The following is a 16,377-nucleotide window of genomic DNA, read 5'->3' on the forward strand; positions in this document are numbered from 1 at the left end:
TATTCAAGACCTTCTCTTCTTCTCAGTCACTTATAATCTAGTTGAGTGGTTAAGACTAGCCTTGGCTTGAGAAATTATGAGCAAGTAAGACAATTATTCAACTAACTGCTAAATTGGGGGAGTAGAAACCATAAAATCTCACACCAGAGAGAGAAGCAGTGGGTCTTGAGCCCGTCCTGACTGAGAGGTTGGGTTTAATTAGATCAGGGTTCTAACCTCAGGACGCTTGACAGTGTGGGCGGACACTTCTTTGTCATGGCGACTGTCCTGTGCGCTGTACAATCTCAGCTGCAGCCCTGGCCTCCACCCTACTAGATGCCAGTAGTACCCCCTCCCTAACTATCACAATAAAAAATATCCCTGAGCATTGCTAAGTGTCCACCCCCAGGGGGTGGGCAAAATCACCCCCAGTTGGGAACCAATGTGCTAGATGGAAGAGAAAGAGGACCTCAGAACTTAGAGCAATGAGAAAGGAGCTTGCTCACTTAACTCAGAATCCTGACTTGATCCACAAATGCATCCAGTCACAAACCTGACCTCTTTTGGCACGTTCATCGGCTTTTCATGCACTCTTTATACATGTTCTCTTAAACGTATACGCTGCAGCGTATTTGGATTGAACTACTGATGTGGTTTCCAAATGGTTTTGTAGTGGAACCCTTTGTCCCAACAAAACCTTAGCCAGAAACACAGAACAAATACCAGGGACATAAGCAGCATGGTTTTTATTGACATTTGAATCAAGAACCATCCCCTCCCCACATGCACCCCAGCCCTGTCCAATGGCCCAAGAGCACAACAATTCCCGGGTGTTTCACTATACCATTGAACATGCTGAAGGCAAAGGTGACATGGAGCCTTACAATAATAGCTATAATGTTGTGATATAAATCAGGGAGCGATGGGTTAGAAGTGGCAAAATCTGAGACTTTTTACTAACTGCAACTTTTTCCTGGCTGATGTCATTTGACCTCTCTGAACTTGTGATTCTTCATCATAATCTCTAAGGCCCCTTTCAACTTCAAAGTGTTATGAATACATAAGCACAACTGTGTCACATGATCCGTGAGCCCAGAATAATGATGCTGGTGGATATGGAGAAGCTGATTATATATATCGTCCCCCTAAATTCCCTTTTGGAGTCAAGGGGGAACGAGAAAGTGAACCTGACCTCTAAAATCCTCTCTGAATAGCACTTTGGCCCCTGCTTGATTTATTCATGCTTGAAATTCACTAGTGCTCAGTCTGGCTGGCCTTTATTCAAAAGATCATGCTAAATGGGGTCACGACTGGAGGTGCGAATGGGTATTTTTAAAAATTAAGAATGAAAGTGACAAATCTGGGACACTTGCTGCCAAGTCCATAAAGTTTAGAATAAGACATTAAAAAAATGCAATGCAATAGGTTCTGTAATGGACAAGCATGTGCCCAGAATGAAGGTCTAAACACTGCAATAACAAGAGACATATGAGTTCCAGAGCCTGGAATCATCTCTTTCCTACCTCAGTGGTATCACTAGCCTGCTCTCAGGATGAGAGTCTCATACAGAGCTAGAGAACATTCCCATCCCCCACCCTGGACCGACTTTATGGCTTTCCCGAGTACAGGGCACACGATGGGTGGGAATTTGTGCCTTTACTTTCTGTTTTTGCTCCTTCTTTGTAAAAGAATTGAAACCTCCCTGCAACCATTCAATACCGCAGAGAAATAGCACAAAACCGCAGCTACCAAACAATGATGCCGAAATCCACAGCTATGTGTCTATCAAAATATGATACTGTGTTTACAGATTCCCGATTTGGAGGAGTCATCCTGCTCTTCTATTTCAAACATAAATGAGATGTTATGCTAGTCACAGATAAATGATGATTTTTAATTGGAATGGAAAAATGTTTTTCAAATATCCAGTAACCTGATTCTTAGAACATGACAGACATATGAACTACTTTGGTGGTTGAAAAAAATCATAGCTGTGTGTGTGTGTGTGTGTGTGTGTGTGTGTGTTGGAAGAGACGTCTCTGGTCAGTGAAGACAATTCAAAGTTATCCACAGCTATTCCGTATTTAACTGGCAGGGGAAATGAAAGGTTCATCTCATGGAGTTGCTCTTTCCAGGAACAATTTCTCTTTGTACTAGGAACTGCTGCAACTAAGGATATTATTGCTAATTCTTCACATTTTTATTCATTCATTTTGAAGAAATAATATAGACATAGTGAAAAATAATTCAAACAATGCAGCTTATACACAGTGAAAATTAAATCAACCTCCCAGCTTAGTCTCTTAGTCCATTACCTGTTTCTTAGTCTAAAGAGATTTATTCCATGTAGTATACACACATGCATGGTCATATACTCACATGTATATGTTGTAGACATATGTTGCTTTAGGTATGTCATTTTATATAAATATATATATATACATGTACATAGATACATATAAAAGCTCCACTGTTACATAAATGGGAACATAGCTACACTCCCTGCACATTGCCCCCCCTTCTCCTTAACAATATGTGATGGATTAAAAATGCTTACAAATTCTTTGCCATTCTTCCCATTGAGAGTTGGAGGTTAAAAAAGAAAAAGAGAGAGAGAGAGTTGGAGGTTTTTCCCTCTCCCATTGAATCTGAGCCTGCACGTGACTTGCTGTGACCAATAAAATGTGGTAGAAATGATTGTAACTTCCAAGGCTGGCTCTTAGGAGCTTTGCAGCTTCTACCTTCATACACTTGGAACACTCCCTTCTGGCCCCCAGATGCCATGCTATAAGAATCCCAAGCCCTATAAAGAGGATGTCTGAGGTGCTCTGGACAATAATCCTAACCAGCAGCAGTAGCTAACTATGCGAGCCAGTCATTCTGGATGTTCCAGCCTCGGGTGACACCACACCGAGCAGAAGAACAGCCTAGCTGATCCCAGTCAACCCTCAGAATCATGAGAAATAATGAATGGTGGCTGCTTTAAGCCACTAAGTTTTGGGGCGATTATCCCATTTCAGTAGAGTACATAAATCTAAATGTATAAAGTAGACATATAAATATATAGCTATATAAATACAGAAAAATATATAAACTATATGGCTAACAGATATATTCATGTGCTTACTATCTAACAAGCATTGTTCTAAATGCCTTCTATTTTTTCAGATTTATTCATTTATTTATTTATTTATTTATTTATTTATTTATTTATTTATTTATCTATTCATAAGAGACACAGAGAAAGAGGCAGAGAAACAAGCAGGCTCCCCATAGGGAGCCCGATGTGGGACCTGATCCTGGAACTTCAGGATCACCCCTTGAGCTGAAGGCAGATGCCCAACGGCTGAGCCACCCAGGCATCCCTCTAAGTGCCTTCTATATGTTGGCTCATTTAGTTCCCACTAACCCTAAATATTTTTAAAGATTTTTTTAAAGTAATCTCTACAACTCAACATGGGGCTCGAACTGAGATCAAGAATCCATGCTCAAAAAAAAAAAAAAGAGGAGTCACGTGCTCCACTGACTGAGCCACCCAGGCGCCCCCCCCAAGTATTTTTTATAGAGGTATACTATCCCCATTTTACAGATAGAGAACTGAAACTTAGAGAAATCACATGACTTGCTCAGTACCACAAGTGAGTAACCAACACGACTGGGATTTGAACTCAGGTCTTTCACCTCAGATACTTTGATTTTAAGCACTATCCTAGACCACTTCAGTGGCTACTTTATTTAACTAGTCCTCAAATGATGGACATTCCAGTCATATCTAATCTTTTGCTTGTGAAAATAAGATTACCATGTCCCTCTTTATACTTTTATCCATGTGTGCAAGAAGAAACCATTCTTTTTAATTTTTTTAACTAGTGTAATGATTATTTTTATTTATTGAGGTACAATTGACATACAATATTATATTAGTTTCAGGTGTACAACACAGTGATCTGACATTTGTATTCATTGTGAAGTGGTCACCACAGTAAGTCTAGTTACCATCTGTCACTCACAAAGTTAATACAACACTATTGACTGTATTCCCCATGCTATACATTAGAGCCCCATGACTTCTTCATTTTATAGCTGGAAGTCTGTACTTCTTATTCCTTTTCACCCATTTCACCCCCACCCCCACTTCACCCCGCCTATTTCACTTCCCTTCTGGCAACCATCAATCTATTCTCTGTACCTGTGAGTCTGGGTTTTGTTTTGTTTTGCTTTTTAGATTCCACAGATAAGTAAAATCATTTATGCATGTGTGAAAAAGAGACCATTCTTTTTAATCAACTGAGAGGATGACTAGACTCAGTTTATTTATTTTATTTTATTTTATTTTTTTAGACTCAGTTTATTTTGCTGCATAAGTGTCAGAAGAAATATGTTGGGTACAGAATATCGGGTGCATCCACTCCAGTCAGAATAGAGTTCCAGCCCATCTGGCCCTTGGCAGTTGATGCCAAACACCTTATCAGGAAACATGAGGGGGGAGAAAAAGGAAACATGAGGACCTGGAGACCCCAGAAAGAATATTTATCTTGTTTTCATCCGGGCCCCAAGTGGAGCAAGTAACTAACTTTCTTCAGGGTATATATTGTTCCATAATGTATATTTTTCTTTTTTTTTTCTTTTTTTTAAATTTTTATTTATTTATGATAGTCACACAGAGAGAGAAAGAGAGAGAAGCAGAGACATAGGCAGAGGGAAAAGCAGGCTCCATGCACTGGGAGCCCGACGTGGGATTCGATCCCGGGTCTCCAAGATCGTGCCCTGGGCCAAAGGCAGGCGCTAAACTGCTGCGCCACCCAGGGATCCCAATGTATATTTTTCAATTAGCAATAATCGAGCCTCGGATAAACCTCATTGGCTACGATACTGCCACTGTGCAAAGCTCATAATGTATATTTTTACAGGAATTCTCAGACATCTGAAAAGGGTATTTGGAAAGTAACCTATGACCTCTGGTCCATACAATAAGTCTGCCGCCACAATCACTGCCAGTTCTGAGGACCCAATGACCAAATGTATGAGGCACATGTGTACCTGTGTACATTCCACAGCTGCATACTTCCTTGGACCTCCCTCCAATAACAAGTACGTTTGGAAAGGGGGTGGATGGACATAGCCTCTTTTCACAACTGCTTGGATGGCTCCACTACCCCTGACGTCAGACTTCTGGCTCTCCCAAGCCGGAAGCTGAATGAAAGTCACCTGCTGCCACTTCACCCTACCTTCTGAGTGGCCAGGAGGGCCACAGGACCAGCCCCTGCTAGCTGTGGGGAAGGGACTAGTAAAGAAAGGTTTTGGTATAATGAAATCTGCTTCTACTCATTAAAATATGAAAATGAATTAATACCACAAAGCTAAAAATGATCATGACATAGTTGCCTAATTATCATATTTAAAAGAATCTCACTTAAGAGCCCCTCTTCTACTCCTGCATATGGATTCCTTCCCTAGGAACTCAGGGCCTTGGGAAGAAAACAGTAATACAGCTCACCTCTGTCGCCAGGATAGCTAATGGGGCTTTAGAGTAACTTGTTCAATGCCTTCATTGCACAGAGAAGTAAACTGAATTCCAGAGATTTGCTGAAGGTACTCATGGTTGACACATCGGTCAGCTATTACCAAAATAATGTGTGCAACAAACTACCGCAAAGCTCAGTGCTTTAAAACATTCCCTCAAAACAAAAACAAAAACAAAAGCAAAGCAAAGCAAAGCAAAGCAAAACAAAACAAAACAAAACAAAACAAAAAAAGCAACATTCCTTCTTCCCTGGCTAGGGATTGACTGATTCAGGCTGTACGGAGTTCCAAGCTGCAGGTTGAATTCAGGCCTTCTCCACGTGTCTCTCATCCCTCAGACCAGGGGGCTGGCCAGAGTTCGTTCTTCTAATGGACAACGTAAGGCACACAGAACAAGCCTACTGATGGAAGCGTACTTCAAGCCCTGCCTGCAATCTATCTGCTAATGGCTCATGCCTCAAAGCCAGTCATGAGGCCAAGTCCAACACTGATGGGACCAGGATATATTCTCTGCTTCTAGTGAAGAACTACAAACACACATGATAAAGGGCATGGGTACATGGAGGAGTGGAGAATTAGGACTATGAAGAAATCTACTACAGTTGGCAAGTAACTGATTGAAAATTAGAACCAGGGCCCTTGACTCCCTGCTCATTTCCACCATTGTGTTTGCAAGCACTTTTTATTATTATTATTTATTATTTTTATTTTTTGCAAGCACTTTTTGTTTATCTGTCTCAGGAGCTGTTTTTTCAAGCTCATGAAGGGTTTGTAAAGTTCCAAAAGGAACTGAAGGCAGGCAGTGAGGAAAGGAGATTGTAGTGATGGTGGCAGCAGTCGTGGTGATGCCTGGGGGGACCAGCGAAGGTGTCCAATATCTACTTCCTTGTTCAGGGCACATTCTCCACTTTACCCTGTAGGGTGAAGCCAGTGTAACTGCTGGTCAGATCCTTCTCCATTTTCTCATGGCAAGTGGCCAACTGCGTATCCATTTCTGGAGGTAGTTCAGTACTGTGCACAGCAAACTGAGCTCCCTAACACTGAGCTTATATTCTGTGCAGATGATATGGGCTCCAGAACCAGACAGAGCTGAGTGGGAGCCTCAGAGCCACCAGGACCTAACTGCATGACCTCTGAGCCTCAGGTTCCTTCCATACATCATCTTCCATGCTCTTTCCTCTTTTAGCTCGATGTAGACAAGCTCAGTGACTTTGAAAGTCATTCTAAGGAGATATAAAGGGGCTTTGCATTCCTGAAACCCTGCTCGGAATATCCAATTTTTGCTTCACATCATATGTGAGCTATAACACCCATTTGACTTTGCTTGATACAAGCTAGCATTAGTAAAGAAAGGTTTTGGTATAATGAAATCTGCTTCTACTCATTAAAATATGAAAATGAATTAATACCACAAAGCTAAAAATGATCATGACATAGTTGCCTAATTATCATATTTAAAAGAATCTCACTTAAGAGCCCCTCTTCTACTCCTGCATATGGATTCCTTCCTAGGAACTCAGGGCCAAGGGAAGAAAACAGTAATACAGCTCACCTCTGTCGCCAGGATAGCTAATGGGCTTTAGAGTAACTTGTTCAATGCCTTCATTGCACAGAGAAGTAAACTGAATTCCAGAGATTTGCTGAGGTACTCATGGTTGACACATCGTCAGCTATTACCAAAATAATGTGTGCAACAAACTACCGCAAAGCTCAGTGCTTTAAAACATTCCCTCAAAACAAAACAAAACAAAACAAAAAAAGCAACATTCCTTCTTCCCTGGCTAGGGATTGACTGATTCAGGCTGTACGGAGTTCCAAGCTGCAGTTGAATTCAGGCCTTCTCCTCGTGTCTCTCATCCCTCAGACCAGGGGGCTGGCCAGAGTTCGTTCTTCTAATGGACAACGTAAGGCACACAGAACAAGCCTACTGATGGAAGCGTACTTCAAGCCCTGCCTGCAATCTATCTGCTAATGGCTCATGCCTCAAAGCCAGTCATGAGGCCAAGTCCAACACTGATGGGACCAGGATATATTCTCTGCTTCTAGTGAAGAACTACAAACACACATGATAAAGGGCATGGGTACATGGAGGAGTGAGAATTAGGACTATGAAGAAATCTACTACAGTTGGCAAGTAACTGATTGAAAATTAGAACCAGGGCCCTTGACTCCCTGCTCATTTCCACCATTGTGTTTGCAAGCACTTTATATTATTTTTATTTATTGAGGTACATATTGACATACAATATTATATTAGTTTCAGGTGTACAACACACAGTGATCTGACATTTGTATTCATTGTGAAGTGGTCACCACAGTAAGTCTAGTTACCATCTGTCCACTCACAAAGTTAATACAACACTAATTGACTGTATTCCCCATGCTATACAATAGATCCCCATTGACTTCTTCATTTTATAGCTGGAAGTCTGTACTTCTTATTCCTTTTCACCATTTCACCCCCCACCCCCACTTCACCCCGCCTATTTCACTTCCCTTCTGGCAACCATCAATCTATTCTCTGTACCTGTGAGTCTGGGTTTTGTTTTGTTTTGCTTTTTAGATTCCACAGATAAGTAAAATCATTTATGCATGTGTGAAAAAGAGACCATTCTTTTTAATCAACTGAGAGGATGACTAGACTCAGTTTATTTATTTTATTTTATTTTATTTTATTTTATTTTATTTTATTTTATTTTATTTTATTTTATTTTATTTTATTTTTTTAGACTCAGTTTATTTTGCTGCATAAGTGTCAGAAGAAATATGTTGGGTACAGAATATCGGTGCATCCACTCCAGTCAGAATAGAGTTCCAGCCCATCTGGCCCTTGGCAGTTGATCAAGAAAACAAAAGACCCAGTTTCAAGGTCCTTTTAGGCTACCTGACTTACAATGGTTTTTATCAGAGTCATAGCACTAAACTCTCCCAAAGCCTGACCTGGTAATCTTAGAATATGGTTTTACCACAGTGCCTCACTTATCCAGCATTGCTGAAGATGAAGTTTTCCATATATACAAATTATCCAGATAATTGAAGTGTGCCGATAAATTCCAGCATATACAAGAATTTTTGAGGGAAGTCTTTCTAAAATATGGCCTGCATTCCCCCCACACACACTTTCTTAAACAGACTATTCAGAACATATTTAATTCTTGCTTCATGACTTAGGGTCATTGTTTACACCTATTGGGGTATGCACATTTAGAAATTACCGAGTCGGGGATCCCTGGGTGGCTCAGCAGTTTAGCACCTGCCTTCGGCCCAGGGCATGATCCTGGAGACCCGTGATCAAGTCCCACATCAGGCTCCCTACATAGAGCCTGCTTCTCCCTCTGCCTGTGTCTCTGCCTCTCTCTCTCCGTCTCTCTCTGTGTCTCTCAATAAATAAATAAAATCTTAAAAAAAAAGAAATTACTGAGTCATATGGTGTTGTTAGCACATATAATTATTTCAGTATGATGATATTTTATTTACATAAGCATTTTGAAAGCATTTTCATGTGTCCAGTCACCTCATTATGTAAGTGCATCCCATTTTACAGATAAGTAAACTGAGCCTTAGAGAAGTGAAAAGACTTGTCCATCAAGTCTCTAGCTATTAGATTTCTATATAGCTCTAGATAAAGATGTATTAACTTTGGTACTCCTTTCTTTTTTGCTTCCCATAGCTTAGACTCCTGCTTTTTGCTAACTCATGAATATTTATTGTTCCCAAGTTCCTGATTCATTTTGTACCTAATTATCTGAGAAAAGGTTTGAGGATCTGTCCTCCTCCTCTAGAATCACGTGACAGGTTTCTGCCACTTGGAACATTTTCACACACTCCAAAGTCTGGCGTTCTGTTCTAAACAGCTGAGGCTGTGAAATGTCTGATCATTGGCAGGAGACACCAAACTCTCTCTCCTCCCAGAAGACTCTTTAGGCCTGAATGACATAATCCATGTAAAAAGCTTGACCAGAGAGAGGGAAATACCTGACAAGTGGCAAATAAATGTGTACAGAGCTGGGGGGGGGCCTGTACCCCACATTCAATGCCTCAGGTAACCACAGTGTAATGACAAACCCACAGGAGATAAGTCCTACTGCCTGTTGGCCACTGAGCCGCACAATAAACTGCGCCAGGAGTAACCATAGGCTAGAGTAAGCATCAAACTCACATCTTTCAGTGCCAAATTTCCCTCACTGGGTACTACTGATCAGAGGAACGAGGAAGAAGGTGCATTTCAGCACATCTAAGGTGCCAGTGATTTTAAGATATGCTACTACTTCATGTACCATCGAGAAACAAAAACATCCCCAGCTACACTATGACATAATACTTCCTGAGCACTTAAACAATTTGTATTTTATGTTTATTGAATGACCCATTTTAACTTCATTGATGTGAATTTTTTAATGTACTATTCTAGAACACAGTAAAAAGCAGAGCCTGAGACCTCTGAATCAATTTTCAACTTGAAATCAAAGATACCCAGGACGCCTGGGTGGCTCAGTGGTAGAGCATCTGCCTCTGGCTCAGGCTGTGATCCTAGGGTCCTGGGATTGAGTCCCACATCGGGCTCCTCGCAAGGAGCCTGCTTTTCCCTCTGCTTATGTCTCTGACTCTCTGTGTCTCTCATGAATAAATAAATAAAATTCTAAAACAAAAAGAAATCAAAGATACCCATGCCTTTCCACAGAATATCATCCTCTGCGTCATGAAAAGAGTTGTTGACACAGCCTGGCATAAAAGTGGGCTCCACTATCACGTCTAGGGTTTTTTCCAAACTGCTGATGCTCATTCTACAATTTGAGACACTTGTGTGCTTTCTAATTTGTACTTGGAGGAAGCACAGAAGGCTTTCAGTCTAAGTCTGCATGAAAGGCAGACAGTGCCCGTTGCTCGACTGACAACAATGATGGGCACCACCGAAATGTATCTGGATATCAGAGGTGCTAAAATGTGAAGAAAGTTATCTCCTAGAACTGATGAATGAGCAAGTCTGGCCTATGTAGATCTCTATAGGCTTGCTGTCAAAATCTCAGAGTAATTGGGGGGGTGCCTTTTAAAAATAGTAAGTAGGTATAATTGGACATGTCTTCATGAGGTCTACATAGTTTTTTATTTTGTTTTGACTTCGTTGAAAGCTTGTGGACACAAGCATGAGAAACAGGCTTTCACTTGAAAGGAATGAGAAACATGGTTAAAACTTAGCAGTTTTTCCCTAAATTGCTGAGTAATACCCCCAGCCTATAATACACAGCTGACCCCTGAACAACAACACAGGTTTCAATTGCACGGGTCAGCTTATATGTAGATTTTTTTTTCAATAAATACAGGCCAGTGCTGTAAATGTATTTTCTCTTCCTTATGATTTTATTAATTACATTTTCTCTTCTTTTGCTGACTTTCCTGTGAGGACACAGTCTATGATACATATTACATACATATAAAACATGTGTTTTTTTTTTTTACTGTTTATGGTTATTGGCAAAGTTTCTGGTCAATAGTAGGTTATTAGTACTTGAGTTTTTAGGTAATCAAAAGTTGTACGTGGATTTTCAACCCCACAGACCTTTGCCCTTGTGTTGCTCAAGGGTCAACTCCACATCACACAACATTTCAGTCTAATTTTATTCTGGTCAATAAATATTGCTCTCCCATTTTGCAAGGATTTGGCAACATTCATCATTTCTGAGATATGGTGAAAGAAGGGATTGATATTTTAAATAGCCTGTTTTAAAAAAAATAGTCTGTGCATTTTTACAAAATGTCTTCTAAGAACTCAAACTTTGATATCTTGATATAAGGTTATGGTAACAATGAGAGGTTCAGAGGCGAAGGCTCTAGATACACAGGAAAATTTTTCAGTCGAAATTCCATAAAAATGTATGTCACTTACCCTGTCACTGTGTGCCTGACACCCAGCTTTAGCTAAGAACAAACCATTTTCAAGTCTCAGGAGCCAGGCACCCAATAAATCTCCCATTTAATTTTGATTTGTCATTAAACTTTAACATTATCAGGTTTCTCTCATGGACATACATGCTTCATCTTCTGAAAGGAAGAAATCAGAAGCCTGAGATGGGTAAGAGAGGGCACAAGGAAATGAAAGGATCAAATGGAAACCAAGAATGTGCTCCCTTCCTACTAAAAACAGGAGCCTGTTTTAGTGGGCTGTCAAATTGAACTGCTGATTTAAAGGGATACGTAGCACTGGAAGGCAAACTCAGAACAGATTTTCCCAGAGCACACATGGTTAATCTTCACCTAGGGATGGAAACTGGGGCAAGGGAGACAGAGGCAGCCGCCTGGCCTTTGAAGTGCTGCGGAGGCCAGTCCATTACAGTCAGAAGCAAACACCCCTTCCTTCAGGTGCCGATTGGAGTTTATTAGCTGTGATTTTTATGAGATACTGAAAGAAGCTGAAATACTGCTGTGTAGCCACAGAAATGCCAAGTGTGAGAGCCAAGAGTCATTACCAGTTGTTGAGAAGTTGACAATGGGGGCTTCCTGAAAGATCCCTGCAGTCTGTGTAGAACCGTAACACAGAAGCCATTTTGCCTCTACAAACGGAAAAGCTTTGCTTTTAGAAGTCATGAATTATATTTTTCGAGATATTGCACATTATCCCTCCCTAGTGAGTCCACGGCTCCCGAAATACTTTCAGGACCTCTTGGGGAGAAGGTGATATTTAAAGAGGTTAGTTTTCTAGAGGCAGCTTTTGTGCCCACTGTGGAAAGAAGGAAGTGAGAGTTTCATGACAAAGACATTTAATTTAAAAAAAAAAAAAAAAGAAGTTTAATTCTGTCCCATAGGCCTTAGACTGAATTTCTAACAAGGGAGAAACCATTTATGGTCTTGGAAGGTCTATAGCACATGAACTGATTTTTCATCTACTGTCTTTTCTCAACAAGGGCATTCATGTTACAGGTGACATGACAAAGTAGGTCACTGTTAAGCAGTATCAGGAATGGCCGGAGCATGGTCCACAATGATTGGATCATGCCCATCGTCTCTAACACAAACCTTGAATTCACTTCCTTAGGAGAGGAAGGTATGGCCCCTGGAAGAAAACAGATCCAGACGTGGATGTTGTCTCTACTTCATACTGGATAAAATATGATGACAGATTTTCATATGCTATAGGGCCCTATCAGTTAGCCATTGCTGCATAACAAACCACACAAAAACTCAAGGGTTTAAGACAACAAGAATTTATCATCACTCAGCCATCCACAGATTGACTGGGATTCACCTTATTAGGTGGGCCAGCTTCAGGCTGGGGAGATCTGCTTCTCACTGCAGGTCTATGAGTTGCCTGAGGTGGTTCTGCCCCATGTGCCCAGCACCCCCCTTTAACCAGAGGGCCAGCCAAGGTGCATTCTCCCCAGCTCAGGGAAGAGGAGCAAGAGAAAACATGGAAACCCGTGAGGCCTACTAAGGCCCAGGCTCAGAACCCATTCATACCACTCCTGCTGACAGCCCATTGGTCAAAGCAAGGCCCATGGTTAAGTCCAAAGTTAAGGAGCCTTTAGAAGAACCGAAAAGTCACATGATAAAAGCTGTAGCTACAAAGGAAAGGTGAAAAACTGGGGCCAAGATAGGAACCTACCCTAAAGGCCAACCCTCTACTTATTAGTCTTCTTTTTCAAAATTATCACAGCTGTTTTTACTCATTTATATTTCACATAAAATTTAAAATAATTAAATTATCAGTAATGTTCCATGGGAATTTTGATTGGGATTGTGTTAAAGTTACCAATTAATTTGGGTAGAACTAATATTTTTTTAGTATTAAGTCTTCTGTCCAAGAACATAGTATGTCTGTATAATTCAGTCAGGTCTTATTTTATATCCCACGGTAAAAATCGTGTATTATTTCAAATAAGTCCTCTACACTTCTGAATGAGAGTATTTCCAGGCATTGACCAGTATGACCTTAAGTTCCCTTCTGGCCACAGAGTATTAGTTCCTGGCCACTGATATTTTCGTATTACCAACACAAAGTATTTAAAACTCATTCCCTCTCGTGACCATTCTAGATGATGAACTTCAGGTCTATTCTCTTTGAAATATACACAAACAAATAAGCCTTTCTTTATTCAACTGACAACTACCCATTTAAGAAGAACCAAATATCATCCATTTTAAAAACAAAGAAAATATGAAGACATAATTTGATTTTAACATCTTATTTGCAGAGCATCTTGGAGTTTACAAAGCACTTTCCATATGGCATCTAATTCGGTCCCCATTACAACCCTATAAAGGAAGCAGAGTGGATAAACACTATCCTGATTTTTCAAGGAAAGACAAAGAGACCCAGAGAAATTAAATGACCTGCCTAGGGTCTCAAGGCCAATGATAAAGAATTCAACATTTGGCCTATAGTCCTCTACTCTCTCTTCCTTTTCTCCTAGGCTTTACTGAGTTCCTCTTTGTCCTTGATCCTTGGCGCTCAACCCTTCCACTCTGAGGACGAATCTAGAACAGAACCAAACCCCCACAGCAGACCCAAATTCAGTTTACACATAAAATTTTTGGCTCTGGAACAATTCTTACTCCATGTTTGAAAAGGAGGCAATGGAGTCTGGAAGAAATAACTCAGACTTTGGAGCTAGAAAGATTTGTTTTCAACTCCCCAGTCCAGCCACTATTGAGTAGCTTTGAGGCCTTGGGCAAGTTGCACAAGCATTTGAGCCTCAGTTTCTTCATTTTTAAAAAGGGATGAAAATACTTACTTTGCAAAAATATGGTAAGAAATAGAGCTTATGTAAATCGAGTACCCAACATGCAGGAGGTAGTCAGCAACTGCTGAAAATGCAGCATAGTAATTGGATCCAAATACACACGGGTATCACTCAGAAATCTCAGCAGCAGGTTTTTTTTTTCTTTAATAAGAGATTTACACCTTATAAGCCCTAATAAAAGAAATCTGGACTCTTTCAGATAGTGTGGATAGGAAAATGGATTTGAAATAAGATATATCAACCAGGATTCTACCAAAAGTTTGCTACCTTTTCCAAATTCAGTTGACTTAGGTCCAAAATTTCCAAATAAAATATCCATATTCATATTACAGATGTTACCATGTAATAACAAAATGGTCTAACAATTTTCTCAAATAGTTGAATGTCTTCGACAATGTGATTTGTTCCATGGAGACTAACAGTACACATGGGTACGATCATGCCACCATAAGTGGAGGTTTGGGTAGGAGCAGTCGAGGGGGTTTCATTGCACTTTGCCTCGAGCCACCTAGAAAGTATGCCACTGCAAAACCTGTTTCTTAAATGCACATACCCCTCCCCACCCCATCACCACCAGACCTTCCCAGAGAAAACCAGACCGGCAGTTTAACTGGCTGCCAAGCAGATAAAACATTCACAAGAATGATGAGTTTCTGGTTGTCACAGCTGGCCATTTATGCATCATGCTGGCATTCCTTATATCTAAATCAGCACTGTCCAAAAAAATACCATACAGGCCACATAGATAATTTAGAATTTTCTAGTTAACCACATTGTAAGAGGTAAAAAGGAACAGGTAAAAATCGCCTTAATAATGTAACCTATTGGGAAGCCTAGGTGGCTCGGCGGTTCAGTGCCACCCTTGGCCCAGGGCCTGATCCTGGAGACCCAGGTTCGAGTCCCGCGTTGGGCTCCTTGCATGGAGCCTGCTTCTCCCTCTGCCTGTGTCTCTGCCTCTGTGTGTGTGTGTGTGTGTGTGTGTGTCTCATGAATAAATAAATTTTAAAAATCTTTTTAAAAAATGAAAAGAAAAAAGCTTGAATTATCTTTAAAATAATAATGTAACTTATTTAACCCAATATATCTAACATACCATTTCAATATGAAATCAATACTTATAAGTTATTAATCAGATAGATATCCTACATTATTTTTTCATACTAAGTCCATGCAATCCAGTGTGTGTTTTGTTCTCACGGAGTATCTCAGTTTGGACTAATCACATTTCAAGTGCTCAACAGCCACCTATGGCTGCTGCATTTGACACAATACCAACTGAATTGACCACTTCTATATGGAACAAGGTAACACATAGCATTCCTCCAGTCTCCTGGCATGAAAATTCTATACCAAGGTAGACAGAGGTACAGAACTTCAGCAAGTTCTTTGGCACACAGAACTACTATCTTTTTGTTAATTTGAAAAGGAAGGGAGGGGGATCTAGCCTTCTCAAATTGCAAATGTGTCATTCAACATATTTTAGGGTTTTTCATGCACGCAATGGATTTTCCTCCAATTGGAAAATTTTGAAAAAAAAATTCAGGGGACAGAACAAGTGTAACATATCTACATATTTTCAACCTACTTAGGGGCTTTCATATGTCTGAAAAATCCCAACTATTTCCATGACAACAGACATTATAATGACATCTACTTCTTGACAGGAAGTGAATTTATAAACCCTGGATTTATTATCTATGTATCATTTTTTAGAAATGCATCAGAATAAGACAGACATACCATACTTTTATGAAATAATTCACATAGTTGGCTGTCAGTAGAATCGGGAACTTTGTAAAATACAGTGCTTTATATTCATAACACTATCGTCTCACTAACTGTTCCTCACACACAGTTGGATTCTGACAAATGAATAGCAGATATCTGTCACAAATCACATGCCATTTCTCACCTTTGCATTTTAGTGGTTTCACTGAATTACTTGTGTTTGGGGGCAGGCAACATAAATTGCACAGAATTAAAACAGTCAGGAAAACACCCTGATCAGATAGCCACCCGCAGGGCTACCATGTACAGTTGCAGAGGTTGTTTACCACAAAGGTGAATACTTGATTGAAGGGGCAAAAAGGGTCTGAAATCCAACTCTGATCTGCACACCAAGCCATGCACCCTGATACAG

General features: G+C 40.3%; 1 protein-coding gene and 1 pseudogene across 5 annotated transcripts in view; both read right to left on the reverse strand.

Moving 5' to 3' along the window:
* Positions 1 to 16,377, reverse strand: part of RAI2 (retinoic acid induced 2) — a 397,647-nt gene that overhangs the window by 255,395 nt on the left and 125,875 nt on the right. The gene's annotated exons all lie outside the window — the stretch shown is intronic.
* On the reverse strand, positions 4,743 to 4,869 carry LOC121483743 (annotated as a pseudogene).

This window comes from Vulpes lagopus, chromosome X (assembly GCF_018345385.1).
Source record: "Vulpes lagopus strain Blue_001 chromosome X, ASM1834538v1, whole genome shotgun sequence".
NCBI lineage: Eukaryota > Metazoa > Chordata > Mammalia > Carnivora > Canidae > Vulpes > Vulpes lagopus.